This window comes from Phascolarctos cinereus, unplaced genomic scaffold (assembly GCF_003287225.1).
Source record: "Phascolarctos cinereus isolate Bilbo 61053 unplaced genomic scaffold, phaCin_HiC Scaffold_726;HRSCAF=1367, whole genome shotgun sequence".
In the NCBI taxonomy this organism is placed as follows: Eukaryota; Metazoa; Chordata; class Mammalia; order Diprotodontia; family Phascolarctidae; genus Phascolarctos; species Phascolarctos cinereus.
Window position 1 is genome coordinate 73,148,138 of NW_027556098.1, and position 16,275 is coordinate 73,164,412.

General features: G+C 35.1%; 1 protein-coding gene across 1 annotated transcript in view; it reads right to left on the reverse strand.

Moving 5' to 3' along the window:
• Positions 1–16,275, reverse strand: part of IL1RAPL1 (interleukin 1 receptor accessory protein like 1) — a 687,913-nt gene that overhangs the window by 313,931 nt on the left and 357,707 nt on the right. The gene's annotated exons all lie outside the window — the stretch shown is intronic.

Consider the following 16,275-nt stretch of genomic DNA (forward strand, 5'->3'; position numbering starts at 1 on the left):
TAGAACACTATATAGATGCTAGCTCCTACTGTACCTGCTCCTTTACCACCTATTTAATGGAATCACAAGCTATGCTCGTACAGGGCAATGAAATCATAACCAAAATTTTCCTTCAGATGGACTCAGCTATTTCTCTGTGCACAAGAGCTGAAAAGGAAAAAAAACAAAACAAAATAAAACAGTACTTTTGTGATGATAGGTACATCAAATCTACTTCTTCAGATCAATACTTAGCAAATGTTGTTATCCTTAACAATGAACACCCTTGCAGAAAGCAGTGTCTAGCAAGATCAAGCTAAGGCTTTTTTTCCCCCCTCTGATTCTATTTTGTTCCTCTGGGTAGGCAGAATCCTAGAATAGGGGATAGTAACTGAATGCCACAATAATTATTTCTTCCTGAAGTGCTGCTTTAACTTCCAAATTTCAACAAGGCAAGTTCTCATCTGCACACTGCAGAGGATGAAAGATGAATAGCTGGGGAAACAAAAGTTTGACCTTCTTAGCGTATCGGTTTATTAAGTAAAGATACCAATTGCCTAACAAATCATGACTAGACTCCTCCCTCAGGTTAGGGCTGGACTCCAAATAGAGGGGGAGACAGACTTCTATACTTAAAAACAATTAATTAAATAAGGCTGATTAAGTAAAATGAAGTACTACAATATTAGATAGTCTGATTTCTAATTGGATAAAGGACTTTCCAAGTTGGGAGGAGGAGAGTGAACAGATGCAATTCCCTAAAATCAGAAAAGGAGGTGTCACACCTCGGAGAGTGTCTGTAAACAATCAAAGGAATATAGAAACAATAACTGCTTGATCAGTATGGAGCCAGTTTTCAAATAAGAATATGGGTTGCTTAAGATATACAATTGTGAGAAAACTTGAATCAATCTTTGGATCTGACTGAATTTCTGGTCATCATAACCTAAGTCCTTTGTTAAGGATCTCTAAGCAGCAGGTAAGGGTGGTCCAGTTTCTCAGTCATGTAGAGATGGGTTCAAACAATGTAATACGGTTTTCCCTCAATTCCCACAAATGAGTAAAGTTTTCTCACAGGGCAGAAATTAGACTAGACCCATAATCGAATAGAAAGTGAATTAAGCTAGCTCCAGAATTGAGTCATAAAATGGACTCAGTGTGGTTTATTCAATTCACACAATTATCCACTTACGGCCCTAATCCTCTCAAATCCCTCATCATGAAAACAATTTCTTTTAAAGTCAACATTGGTACGTTAACAGAATTTAAAGCAAAAACAAAATTATATTAATTTTTCATCGTAAACAACTTTCCAGAGTAGTATAGTTTTTTTCAAAGTGAGGTCCAAATGGTCCCCAGCTGGCCTGAACTTACCCCAAGGGATTTGTCATCAGCCAATATGAAAGCGGAAAGAAAAATTTCACACCACCCCTGCTGTGACATCCAACTGTAAAGCACAGGCTCAAAAGCCAATATTACCCAACCTTATCTTCCAACATTTTAGTACATTGCTCCCTCATTCTGCTGTGGCAACTCCCCACTTCTTAGGTATCTGATTCACAGGGCCTAAACTAATGCACTGCTGCGTCTCCTTGGACCATCACCCCTCCAGTGGTAACCTGGATTTCATGCTCCATGCCTCGGATAGGGGAGGTCAGTTTTTGCCTTATTTTGTCTGAGCCAAGGTCTCTAAGACACTTCCCATAGCACTCCATACCATCTCACTGTGGAAATCCTTTACCTTCCTTTTCAATTCTCCTTTATGTGTTGTCTTCCCCAATTAGAAAGTAAGCTTCTTGAGATCAAGGACTGCCTTGTTTGCTTCCATTTGCAGCCCAGGGGCTGAACATATTGCTTGACACTTACTAGGTGCTTAAAAATGCTCACTTTCAGGGGCAGGTAGGTAGTACAGCAGATAGAAGAGGACCTCATTTCAAATCCGTCCTTTAACAATTACTAGTTGTGTGACCCTGGGCAAGTCACTTAACCCAAACTGCCTAAAAAAGTGTTCTGCCTTTCTCTATCTAACTATCTGCATAGAAAAGATATACCTGCCACTGCTGTATCACCTCTTACTGTCCCAAAATCATCTTAGGGCTGTAGCAGGTGCCCCTTGAAGGCTTAGGGTCAGTGACCATCCCGCATTTTTTCATTCTGAGTACTATAGAGTAATACAATAGAGTGAGTTCCTCATTGTGATTATTGTGTTGTCTTTTCCCCTAAAACTAATCCATCTTCCAAATCTTCTTAATATTATTCCTATTACCATTATCCTTCCAGTCACTCAGATTTTCACAATCTCAGTGTCAGCTTCAACTCCTCACTCTTTTCCAACTCCTAAATAAAATAATTTGCCTAATCTTGTTGGTACCATTCATTCTTCTCTGTCCTCTTCTCTATTCTTACATGGCTGCCACCCTAGCTTAGACACTTAACAACTTTTTCCTGGACTAATGTAAAAGCCTTCTCATTGGTTCCTAAATTTAAAGTCTAAGTTCTGATCAGGTCACCATCCCAAACCCCTCAATAAACTCAATTTCCAATTCTTTGCCACCACAAAAAGAGCTACTATAAACATTTCTGTACATACAGATCCTCTTCCCTTTTCTTTCAAATCTTTGGGATACAGACATAGTACTGTTGTTGCTGGGTCAAAAGGTATGCACAGTTTTTGTAGTTCTTTGTGAAAAGTTCCACATTGTTCTCCAGAATGGTTGGACTAGTTCACAACTTTACCAGTGGTGTATTAGTGTACCAATTTTTCCATATCCCCTCCAGCATTTGTCATTTTCATTTGCTGTCATGTTAGCCAATCTGACAGGTATGAGTTGATATCCTGGAGTTGTTTTAATTTGTATTTCTTTGTCAGTAGTAATTCAGAGCATTTTTTTCATGTGACTATTGATAGCTTTTTTTTCTTCTTCTGAAAACTGCCTTTTCATGTCCTTTAACCACTTACTAATTGTGGAATGACTTTTTTTTATAAATTTGGCTCAGTTTCCTTTATATTTGATAAATTAGGCCTTTATTGGAGAAACTTGCCATACCTTTTCCTTAGTTTCCTTTATTCTTTCCTATTTTGGCTACATTAGATTTGTCTGCACAAAAAGCTTTTTAATTTCATGCAATCATAATTATCTATTTTGCTTCTCCAAACCTTCTCTCTCTTATTTGGTCATAAATTCTTCCCTTATCCATAGATATGATAGATACATTTTTCCATGCTCCACTAATTTACTTATGATATCACCCTCCATGTCTAAATCATTTATTCATTTCAACCTTTTCTTGGTATATGGAGTGAGATATGGCTCTATGATTAGTTTCTGTCAACTGTTTTCCAGTTTTCCAAGCAATTTTATCAAATGTTGATTTCTTACCCCAAAAACTGAATCTTAGATTTATCAAATTCTAGATGGTTATTTACTTCTGTGCCCTGTTTATTAAATCTCTTCCAGTGATCCACCACTCTATTTCTTAGCCAGTACCAGAATATCTTGATAATTACTTCTTTGCAATATAGATTGAAATTTGGAATTACTATGCCACCTTCTTTAACATTTTTTAAAAAATTGATTCCCTTGAATTTCTGGATTTTTTGTTTTTCCAGATGAATTTTGTTACCATTTTTTCTATCTCTATAAAATAATTCTCTCTCTTTCTTTTTATCCTGTCCCTCCTCTCTTTCTTCCTTAATTTCTTTCTTCCTCTTTTTTTTGATTAGATTATTTTTCCCATTCTTCTTGTCTCTTAACCCTTATCCCAGGTCATCTTCTTTCTCACCTATTCTTTTTTTTTTTTAACATCATCCTGACATGATCAATCCACTCCTGCGCTCTCTATGTAGAATCCTTCTAACTGCCCTAATAATAATAAAGTTCTTAGAAGATACATGTATCATCTTCCCAATGATGAGATTTCTAAAGGCATGATGGAAAAGTCACAGAAGGCTAAAAGGAGTGAAGCCCAGTGGTAAAGGAAAACTGTCTGGAGAATTTAATGGTTTACAAACTCAATATGATTCAACTGTTTACTTTGGAACCCAAGAAATCTAAAGTGAGATTCCATTGGGAAGCATGTATTTTTGTGGATAACAATGTGATATTATTGTTATCAGCTATCTAGCCTATGCTTAGCTCTCAGCAACATATTCAGGAAAGAGATGGATAAGCTGCTCATTATGTAGAGTGGGGAAAACCAGTACAGAGATGGCTCTCAAGTTCATGTCATTTAGCTTAGGGTTCTTTAGCCTGGAGAATAGAAAATCTAGGGTGAGGAGTATGATAGCTTTCTTCAAGTTCTGAACGGCTGTTACTTAGAGAGAAGGGTTAGACTAATTCCATTTAGTCCTACAGGGAAGAATTGGAAAGTAATTTGTGGAAGGAATAATTTAAATTTAGGCTTTATGCAACATAAATCTTCTTAACAACAACAACAACAACAAAACTTAACCCAAAGTGTAATGGTAACAGGCTATTTTTGTGATACTGGGTTTCCCTGCTTAATGAAAATCTTTAAGGAAAGGCTATGCTGACTAATGGTCAGGTTTGTAATGCATTCCTTTTTTCAGGAATGCATCGGATTGGTGACCTCTGAGCTCCCTTTTAAAGCTGAATTCTTTTAATGTTTTTATTCTGTGAATATATCCATAGTGACATCAAATAAACCAGGTGGTTGCAATTTTTATGGTGTGAGATATCAATGGTAAGGATTCATTTAAAGTTTGGATTCATTAAAATGTGGAGTATGTGATAACAGCCCTGTTGAGACATATTAAGTCACTCTTTACTTTTATTAACAAGACATAGAGAGGCAGTGTAGCAAAGTGGATGCAAAGCTTCTGTCTCTGATCTCAACTGGCTGACCCTGGACAAATCACTTTATGTCTCAGTGCTCTAAACTACTCTCTTAGACTAATTTGCAAAGAAAGTTCCATAATTAGAACAGGAATTAGTTCCTCCATTAGTAGAGGGAGTTTTCTCATCTGGGATTGCCTTATATCACTAATTCCTGGTGTAGTCCTTGTCCATATTCTATCCAAAGCATAGTTTTGGTTACCAGATAGGACTATTTAGCATAGAATGGATAGATTATTAATGCTAGCTTGCCCATTTGTTTCAATTTAAATGAATTATGCATTATTATCACCCAGTGAGAGTAATGCAACTTTGAAATATCTATTTCCTCAGTCTTTTTGCTGAAATTGCTAACCTGAACACTTAATGAAACTGTTTGGGCCAAGGAACTGCCATTCTTAAATGTGAGTACAATAATTCATGGATTTTGCTACCTGATACCACTCCCGATTTGAACAACCCAACAATCAAGTAATATTTATTTCAACAAAATGCCACTATAGTTCTTAGCTATTGTCCTACTATGGTGCTTCATGATCACTTAGGGGTAACTAAATTTTGGAAGAAAAATCTATGCAATAGAGTTTAAGCATTATTAGATTTTTACCAAGTTGTTGTTGCCCCAGCTTTATAAATTCCCTCTTTTCTCAAGATGCCACTCAGGTACCAACTTCTGCATAAAGCTTTTTCCAATCCTCTCAGCTGTTCATTCCTTCCCTTCCTTGCTACCCTGTATATATTTATATTTATTAACTTTACATTTCTTATATAAATTCGTTAATTTGCTATGCAATTTTTTTCTCATCTTTCCCTTGAGGGCATATCCTCTTTGAGAGGAGGGATTTTCCCGTTCTTTGCACTTGTAACCGCAGTGCCTAACACAGTGACTGGCACATACAAGGTAATAATAATAACTAGCATTTATATAAAGCTTTAAAGTTTGCAAAGCACTTTATAAGTAATCTTATTTTAAACTCATAACAATGTTGGAAGGCATGTACTATTGTCATCCTAAATTTCTAGATGAGAAAACTGAGGCAGACAGAATATAAGTGACTTGCTCAGGGATATATAGCTGGTAAGAGAGTCAGCAATTAAGGATTCCTAATTCCAAGGCTTTACCCTCTGTGCCATCAGGCTACTTGTACCGTACTTACTCAGTACACATTGAATGAGTGAGTGATGCAGTAAAGGTTTCTGTGTTCTGAATCTGACAATGGAGTATATGTTTGCAGCACGTCGATCAACCTTGATAAATTCAGAGAGGCCAAAACTAAATTATGGACATCATATACTAAGGCATAGAGAGGTTAGAATTTATATCTGTGGAGGGAGTATCTCCACTAATGATTTCACAGATCTCTCAAGTACTAAAGTAAGACTCAAAGTAAAATTTCTTCATTTCTATGGGAACTAGATTGTCCAGTCTCTCAGCCACTCTGGAGCACTGTTCATTAGTTTCTCCAATAGCCTGGCAGATAGGATTTCATTCAAGCAAGGGAGGTAATAGGTATATTAGGAAGAAGGGTATCAGGAAATGGAAAGTGGGATGTTCTGCAGAAGAGGCACTATGCATTGAATGACCTCCAGTTGGTGGGGTTAAGGATAGAGTACTTGCCCTCATCAGGGCAACAGCCCAGTCAGCCTTTTCCTAGTTGTACCACTAAGGAGAATTAATAGAGGTCTATGAAACATATTAACAGTAAGTCCAGGACAATAGTTGCTGGAGTAAACTATTTCCTTCATTCTTTCCTATGTGAAATTAACCAGAAATTATGAAGTAAGTTTTGTCTTTGGAAAAATGAAAATTTGAATGATGCCGTTAATTCTAGTGTTAACCCTTTCCTCCCAATTCTTCTTTGACACTAAACCATATAATTTAGGCAAAAGTACATGCACTTTTCAGCCCAAATTACTTGCCTAATCACCTTACTTCATTACACTGTGTATGTAAATAGCTTTAGTCAAGAAAAAACAAGCCTATGCAATAATCTGATTACAGTTAGGTTTTCCTCCTTAATTTAAATTTAATTTGCATATGAGAGCTACTTACTTCACTCCTGAGATAAAAGTTCATTTATTCCAGTGATACAAGATACTCATGAGGTCTCTATACCACTTTATATTATGATGACACACCTACACTCTTGATTATAGCAGCATATCCTAAAGGGAAAGGATGAAAACTTGCCATTGATTGAAAATAAAAATGACAATTTAAAAAATATAACTTTAATGAATTACATTTTTATTACCTAAATACAGTATTTTTAATATTAGTTCCTTTAGGATTATTTTACTGTGATAAAGAGTTCTGATGCATTTCCTCACACCACTGGTACAATATTTTAATGAGCTTAACAGGCTTAGTGGAGAAATTGAGAATAATACATATATTATTCATAAAACGGAGTTGTTTTTATTCCCCAAATCAACTTAACAGCATTGGAAGAGTTAGGTCATTTACACTGCCATCTAAGAACTTATACCTTCAGCTAAAACCCTCACTTGTTTTTTTCTTTTATGGAAAAGAAAATGAAATTCCATCTTTTCACTGAAAGTTTCTGTGTTAATATTACATAATCATTTGAAGAAAACTCAATAAATGAAAAACTAATTTTAGACATCAACTAAAAAATAAGACATTTGCCCAGTTTACAAAATGATTTCCTGAAGGATTCAGTCAGCTTAGCCCAAAGACATTAATAATATCTCAAAATTCTCTAGTTCACTATGGCTTACATAGTGCATAGATACACACACACACACACACACACACACACACACACACACATTATTATTTGAAATTCAGAATATCACTATGGTCACATAGTCAGTGGGGTGGGGGAGAAAGACACTTTCTCATAGACATTCTTTTCTCTCAAGAGTGATTCCTTTTCAAGAGCTTGGCTCAGGGGTGGGGAACCTGTGACCCACAGGCCACACGTGACCTTCTACGTTCTCTAGAACCTAGAACAAATCCTTTTATTAAGGTGATTTGTTCAGTGAAGTTTGGATTCAGTCAAAAGGCTGTACTTGAGGACCTAGAGGACCACTTGAGGCCTCAAGTCTGCAGGTTCTTCATCCCTGGTTGGCTCAACTCTTGAACTAGAATCCTCAGAGTACTTAGAACTCTTCCACTAGTATGCTATTGCAACACTTGAATAGCTGACTCCAAACTGGTTTGCTTCTTCCATACATAACCCAAGAGAGTTTTCTAGGCTCCCTCCATAAATATTCCAGTTTCCCATCATAGAGGCAAATCAAAACAAAAGATTACACATTTGACCAAAGTTTTACAATTTGAACTTTGAATTCCTTTAGAACTTTTATACTGATGCCACTGAGTCTGGTTGGGTCAACTATACAATTTTTTTTTCAGCGAGAGCTAAACTGCCAGCATTAACTATTTAGTTTAATGTATATATCATATATAAATTCTATATCTTAATATAGCTCTTTTGATCTTGAAGTGAATATAACTAATTGTAGCTTTGTGCCCAAATAAATATGTATAGATGCAAACTTATCCAAGTACTCCCTCCAAAATCTTGTGTAAATATATATTATCAAAGGCCTAAGAACTATTATATTGACAGTATAGTGAGACCAGTGATGAAGAGGGGAAATGAAATAATATTTTTGCCATGAACAATATTGCGTGTTATTCTGTCTTTTCATCATAGCAAAATAGGGTAAGTCCCTCTGCAAATAATAAGCAATGACTTTTTATCCTCAATCAATTTCCCTTCCCTGACATTGGCAGGACACTTATTCTGTTGCCTTCTCGCCTTGCTCCTCTGGATTGGGTTAGAATATTCCAAATTTAATCTCAAATGATAAGTAAAGGAGCACAGTGATATACAAATCTAATAATCTAGAGAGCTCTGAGACCTCATGTTTCAGAAATTACAGCCCTACAGAAAGATGGGAGAACTATATTGTAGCATACTTATTTTTATATAAATAATACAATCAATTCCCATTGTCAACACATAAATTAAAAAAGAAAAATATGGAGAGTGGAGAGAGAAGACTATTCAAGCAGCAATTTAATGAATTGAAGATGCCCAAGGCTTGCCAAGCAGCCCTGTAACTGTAGGGATGCCATCAGCTGTGATGATTAGAGGAACTAGGTGAAAGCCCAATGTGAGTAATTTTTCTGCCATCAAGAACATGAAGAGACAGGTGGCAAAGTAAAAAGTGCATTGGACCTAGAGTCAGGAGACCCGAGTCCAAATCCTGCCTCACACACTATGTGACCCTAGACAAGTCACTTAACATCTGCCTTCCTCACTTTCCTTATCTGTAAAATAGCAATAATAATAGCACCTACCTGTTAGCATTGTTACCAGGATAAATTGAGATGATATTTATTAAACTCTTAAAGTATTGTGTAAGTGCCACCTAATGCTATTATTTAGCTAGGACATTTATTTTGACTGGTTGTTGTTTTGCTGAGAAAGGAATAGAGGTAATCCTATGGTAAGAAGGGAAGGGCAAAGCTACAGCAATATGGATGACACTGTTCTTTCCCTTGTGGTTATAATGTGGGATCCACCAGTGATAGGGAGGCCAAAGGGTGGGTTACATGGTTGGTAGTAGTATAATTATAGTAGATGTAAGTCTTCTACCTTCCTCTCTATATTTAGTGATCTTTAGTGGCATATTTTACAAAGATAGAACTCCAGGGGACCTAGAACCTCAGTGGATAGAGAGCTGGGCCTGGAGTCAGGAAGACCTGAGCTCAAGTCCATCCTTGGACATTTACTGCCTGTGTCAGCTTGTGGCAAGTCACTTAACATCTGATTTCCTAGGAGACAGCTATGGGGCTCAGTGAAAGAATGCTGTGCCCTCAGTCAAGAAGACTAAGTTCAAATCCACCCTCAGACATTTGCTAGCTGTGAAATCTTGGGCAAATCACTTAATCTCTGTTTGTCTTGATCCACTGGAGAAGGAAATGGCAGTATCTTTGCCAAAAGAAACCCATAGACAGTACGATCCACAGGGTCACAAAGAGTTGGACACAACTGAATGACTGGACAACAATGAACAGTAACAAGATAGAATTCCACTTTAACTCTCAAGCATGCCTGAGGGAGTTTCAAAGAAATCTCCAGCTTCTTTCCCATATATACACATCACTACTGCCATGGCTATAAAATTTTTATTGTTGTTCATTCTTTTCAGTCATATCTGACTCTTTCAATTTGGGGATTTCTTGGCAAAAAATACTGGAGTGGTTTGTCATTTCCTTCTTCAGCTCATTTTAGAGATGAGGAAACTGAGGCAAACAGGATTAAATGACTTGCCCAGTCACATTTTTTTTTGACATGCAAAAAACTAATTTAAAAGGAGTCATTTGACTTCTTGTACTTTTTTAATGTACTTTTTTTCAACTACTATGGGATTTACTTTAAGTGTGTATATATTCAAAGACATCAAAATGTGGAAACTCATTGTTTTTAAGAACTATCTATATCTAGCATATTATTGAGTATTTATGCCATTTTCACTATAATCTAAAGTTTGTATCTTCTTAAAAATAGAAGTAATGTCATTCTAGCTGGAAAAATCTATATTAAAGCTGTGATCTTATTGTTTCATATACACATATTGACAAAAATGAAATAGAATACTCAATTTAAGTTGCAGTGTTATTATTTAAAATATTCCTATTCTTGTACATGTGCTGTATTGATGTTTTTTTTTTATCAAAGACTAAAGTGGAAAGAAAAATAAACACTACAGATATGCTATTTCAGATTTGTGAAAAAAAGACTTTATGTTTAGAACTCAATAATATTTGAAGTATTAAAAAGATATAAGATGATTTCAATTTATTTTCTTACATTCATAGAATCTTCAGGTAGGAAAGAATCTCGGAGTTCATCTTGCTCACTCTCCTTCCAAAACAAGAATCCATTGTACAACATTTCTAATAAATGACTGAGTTTGGATTGAGTACTTCAAGTGAGAGGAAGCTCATTATGTCAGAAGTCATGTACTCAATTATTGGGCAGCACTCATTTTGTCTCCTTTACGCTGAGGCTTTAGTATTAAAATTATAGATGTAATGCTCATTAGATGAGATTGATATTTGTGTGTGTGTGTGAGTGTGTATTTGTGTGTGTGCAAAAGTCTCCAGTGTATCTCAGTCAAAAAATAACTCAATTTTTAAACAAAGATACATTGGACTTATAGAAGGATAATTTAGTACTTTCAAATTTTACTTTTTTGGCCAACCTGAGAACACTGTTTAATATTGTCCAATGCTTTTACAGAAGTCCATCTTTGCTTCACTAGTATGATGCTTTAATTGACCCTGTGATCCCTCTCTTGGGATACAAGTTCTAGCAGGACATACAAAGTTAGAAACACCTCATATACGGATTATGCACTGAACTGTATGCACACTTGTTATCTGAGAATCAGCCTAGCTAAATTTGGAAAGCCTCATTGCCAAATTGCTTGCTATAATCTCATACTGTTTTTTAATGCCACTGCAATTCACAGAAGACCAATTATTATTGCTTGGAAGAGTTAAGATGTACCATCATGAAATCATATATCCTTGAATTGGCTTAAGTATTATTTAAGCAATCAATCAACAGGCATGTATCATTTGCCAGGCACTGTAAGAAACCAGTGGATGTGGACAAAAGTAAAACTATTCCTGTCCTTGAATAATTTATCTTCTTTTGAGGTGGAAAGTCCACACAGAAGTATACAAATATAAGGCTATTGAAAACATATACATATTTCTAATACATAAGAGCAAATATTTTTCTATTTTCCTTTTTTTAAAGCAAGGTATAAATTTTTATGGAAGAGTATACAAGTGCTAAATGCACTGTGTAAAGTCTTATATAACAATAAGTATACCACAAGAAGTATGGTTTCTAAACATATGAAAATACATGTTCTACATAGAGCAAAAACTCAATTAACAAAAAAGATACCATAAAATGGTTTTTAGAAAGAAAATTCATTGACAAAAATAGAAATAACATAAAAATTATATGAACCCTAATTAAATCAGAAAAGATATGTATTATGTAAATGTCACAAAATAATAACAAAAATAGCATCAAATAAACCAGAAGTCATGAAATATACATTTTGGATTCTTATGCAAAGTTTTTTGAAATAATAAACAGTGTGAGAATTCTTTAAAGGAGGAAGGAAAAGGGGAGTGAGCCCTTACAGAAGACTATTTGTTTTATACTGTGTCTTATCAGAATGACTAACTGAGGTTCCTTCAAGCTCAACCATTCTATGATTGAAGAAACTGCACACAGTGTCATAGATACAGAAATAAATCTCTAGACAACACAGTAAGGCAAGTCCTTACTTGTCCTGACCTGGGGATTTGAAAGCTGTTTCAGAGGCAGACACCAAAAAGGCTGGAAATCATCAAATTCATTTGCTTTTTTTCAGTCTTCTTCTTTGGCAGCTTTCTAGCAGTTGGAACTTTGCTCAGGGTTCTCTTTTTGCTCTCAGGGATGTTTCAGTTATATGGGTAGGCAGAGGGAGACAAATATCATGGCATAACAGGGAACTGGCCAGTGATTCCAGTACTTTTGAGCATGTGCAGAATATAACTGATACAACTCCTTAAATGTAAGAGCATAGGCACCTGGCTTCTGGGAGACACATGGTCAACGTGCCTTTGAGAAATATTGAATCATGAAATGACATTCTATAAACTTTCTAATGTGCTAAATGCTTGGCTCATTCCCCGTTATTCATGCCATCAAAACCTTCAGCTTGGCACACTACAATACCCTACTAATTAGTCTCTCTACCTGAAGTCTGTCCCTCCTCTAATCCATTTTATATACTGGTTGCCAGATAGATTAATCTGAAATATTCATAATTCATAACTATGATCATGTAACTATAATGGCTTAAAAATTGCCACTGGCTATGGGAAATATTCCAAATTTACAAAACCTCTGGCTTCAGCCTATCTTGTAAGCCTTTTCTCTTACACTGACCTTGGCTTGCTCTGCAACACAGTTAAACTGGAGCACTTTCAATTTTCTATGCTTTTCCACCTCAATACTTTGCTAACTGTTCTTAGCAACTGCCCTCCTCACCTTTCCTGCTCTTTGACAGTCTATTTTATCCTTCAAACTTCAGCTCAAATGTTACTACTTCCATGGTTTTTTTTTTCCTTTCAGGGAGAAGAAGGGGAGAAGATCTTTCCATTTTCTAAACAAAAATGTACATATTTTATGTGGTATTACTGGGGGTTGGTCAGAGTGGATGCCAGCCATTGATGCCATCCATTTTTGTACTTTCTGCTACTAAATCCAGTTTCTTGAGTTAAAAGATGGTGTTTTATTTATCTGTTTAGGCTCCTCAGTCCTTAGCATATTTTACTTTCACATAGTAGATGTTCAAAAAAAGGCTGTTGAATTGATGATTGAGAAAAAGGGGACAAAATCCAAGGTTTAAAGGTACAACCTAGACAAAAGTATTTATTTTTTTATTTTTTGCTTTTAGGCAATTGGGGTTAAGTGACTTGCCCAGGGTGACACAGCTAGTAAGTGTCAAGTGTTTGGTCTGGGGCTGGATTTGAACTCAGGTCCTCCTAACTTCAGGGCTGGTTCTCTATCCACTGCGCCACCTAGCTGCCCCTGAACCTAGACAAAAGTAAGTGATAATTTTTGGCTGCTTTTCTCTTTAGATAGAAATGCAAAATTTGGAGGACAAGAGGGCATGAAGTCTAAAAAGGAAAGGAAGTATCTCCAATGAGAGAAGACAGAGAATAAGAAAGAGTAGGTAACAACGCAGAAAAACTTTGATGCCTCCAAATTTTCCCTAGCATCAGTTCTATATGGTATAGTTCTCCATTGAAGAATTTGTCTTTCACAACAGCATACCTGCAGTTTAGATGAGAACGTGACATTGAGCTCTATAATGTAGTAGACCAATTACTTATTATTCATAAAATTCTCTTAAATGATGGACAGTTATAAAAGAGATTGATTTACATAGCTATATTGGGTTGTATACAGAATTATCCTCTACCCCAATGCCTAAATGCACTTTGAATTTAGAGAATGAACTCAGAGATAAAACTATGAATCTACAGGATAACAGACTCAATAGAAGTGTAAGAGCAAGTATTACCTCTGACCCACACTTTAACTAACTTCAATACTAGCCCAAAATTAAATTGATTTTTTTTGTGTAGTTGAATGTTTAATACAATACAATCCAAAAGTAGGTTCTGAATGACCTATTCGCATATGATTGGAACATATATAAATGCACATAGCTAAACTTACTTTTAGGCTTCACTCTGTTGCTAAATATTTAGTGAATTACTCCCATCCTTTCCCATTCAATTCCCTTGGATCTCCTGGAAGTTTTTCAATCTCTGAAGGCATGTCAATTTTCTTTGCAAAGCCAGCTATTCTATATTGGCTAAATACAATAATAATAATAAACTAACTAGCATTTACATAGTACTTACAATACACCAGGCACTGTGCTAAACACTTTTCAAATACTATCTCAATCCTTACAACAAAAAAACACTGAAAGGTAGGTACTATTATTTCTCCAATTTAAAATTATGATAACTTAGAGAAACCTAAGTGAAGTGACTTGCTGAAAGTCATACAGCTGGTAGATTTTGAATTTTTGACTTCAACCCCTGTTCTCTAGCCACTGTGCCACCTCGATGTCTTTTAAAAACTAAAATAATTTAATTTAATAGTTTAAAACTAAATAATTCAATCATTTAACAATATTAATTTTATTCTCATTTCCCTCCATTCCCTTCTTTATATTGTACTAGAAGAGGCAACATGGAATAATAAATAGAAAGTTTGGATTAAAGGCAGGTGCTACAAATGCTACAAATGTTATGCATGTTGCTACAAATCCCAACTCTGATAGCTGTTAGCTGTATGACCCTGAGCAAGTCACTGAACCTACTGATGATTTAGGCAACTCTGAAAGACTACCAATCACAGGGAAGGTAATGACTTGAATTGGTAGAAGGACTTTTGTTACCAGGATTGCTGTAACAACGAAATGTCAGGTCTAGTTGCTGTCTCATATTTTATTAGTCATTTCCTAATCAACATCTATGTTTAACTAATCTGAGAATCTCAATAACTTATAAAAAAAATTATCAAATCAAGTTTGGTTGAATAGGTTTCTAACAAGACACACACTGAATTTGCTAAATATTTTTGTTCTTTTTCAAAGACCAGTAATTATCTTATATAAACTTAGAAAGGAAATTAGAAAGGGCTATGTTTTAAAATAGTTTAATCTAGTCTGAATCAATCTAGTTAATCAAAGTTTATCTAGTATTCACATTCTTTTTGCTAGAGGTAATAGTTAATATACATATTTCCTATAGCATTTTGTTAACAGATGGTTCTGTAATTCTTGTCACATTTTCAAATTTGCATATGAAATTGTCACATTTCTGACTTGTTTTTCTTACTCATCAACAACTAGTTTTGAAAAATAAAATTTCTAATCCTAAGAAAGTATTTGACAAATTATTCATCTCACTTTATGAATGCACCTCCCTTGTATTAGGAAGTAAAGTGCAATATGACATTTTATACTGAGAAACAAAAACAATTGATGGGTTGATAAATCATAAGATTCTTTTTATTATAATATAAAATTATTAAAAATGGATTTCATTTTTTTACCAAGACATTATAGATAACAAAATAAAGGAACACCACTTAGGACATTGCTAATTTTGCACAATTAATCCATAGGTGACTTTCCCAAGTACCAACTCAACTCTGTTTGCACATGGCCATTTCTACAAATTCATACACGTATTTTTTTTTAAAAGAAAATAGCCATTAAGCAATTGCTCCAATGCAACAACAGCAGCAGTAGCAACAACAAAAACAATAAAAATCCATTAAAATAAATCTTGCACTACTTGATTTGAACACCTAAATCTTTGGGTAGATCAAATTAATTTCCCATGTAACTTTTCATAAGCATTACACATAAACTTCCAGCTAGCTCTAGTAATGACGATATCTTGTATTTATGTGAAACACTTCAAAAATGAAATGACAATCTTGTTTCATACTAATGTGTTTCAGCATGACCTTAAATACATTTTACAAAATGTTACTACCTTAAAGTTAATGTCATTATTTTGGTAATGCATAGCTTTTGTATTCTAATTCCATCCAATGCAAATATTGTATTTATCTTAAGACCATCATAATGATCTTTATGATTATGTCATACTGGATCAGAATGGGGAGAACCATTACACTCACTTGTAAACCAGAATAATAAATTCTCAAGTGTGATTACAGTTTCAAATTCTATGACACTTATATAAGTAATATATGAGGGCAAAGTTATTGAATTTCATATCTCTAGAAATAGAACAAATTTTCCAAATGCATCAGTATCTATCTATCTATCT